This window comes from Octopus bimaculoides, chromosome 10, assembly GCF_001194135.2.
Source record: "Octopus bimaculoides isolate UCB-OBI-ISO-001 chromosome 10, ASM119413v2, whole genome shotgun sequence".
Classification (NCBI taxonomy): domain Eukaryota; kingdom Metazoa; phylum Mollusca; class Cephalopoda; order Octopoda; family Octopodidae; genus Octopus; species Octopus bimaculoides.
Genome location: NC_068990.1, coordinates 30,706,167 through 30,706,763, shown reverse-complemented (window position 1 = coordinate 30,706,763; position 597 = coordinate 30,706,167).

Here is a 597-nt window from a genome sequence, read left to right as displayed (position 1 = left end):
ATACAACGGAGGATGGGATAGAGAGGATAAAAATAGGTTTTTAGTCTTTAGACCGTTCTTCTGAAACTCTTCTACCACTTATTAAAAAATTTATCAAACCAGGGACGACTAATATATTCTGATTGTTGGAGTGCGTACAATGGGATTACTGAAATAGATGTGACACCAAAATACACCCTGGAAGAACGTAAAACGACGTTTTAAGAGTAAGATGGAGTATGTCTGTCTCTCTACCTATCTATCTATTACTCGAAAGTTCGCGCGTCCGCGCTAGCTAGTCGTGAGTAGAAAACACAAATTTAATATAAAAACATATTTCCTGAAAAGGTGATTTAAAGGGAGATTTGGCTATTGTTTCTAGCATATCCCATGACCTTCTTTCTCACACTGACAAGTATTGATGCCTTGCAATATTTTTCTTCCCATTAATTGCATAAATTCGTTTTATGCTATTAGAAAATGTTTTTGAAAATTTATGATTTTTATCAATCTTAAAACATTACCGGTCATGGGATATGCTAGAAACAACAACCAAATGTCCCTTAAATCACTCACCTTTCCGTCTGAAAATATGTACTTTTTTTTTTTTTTTTTTTT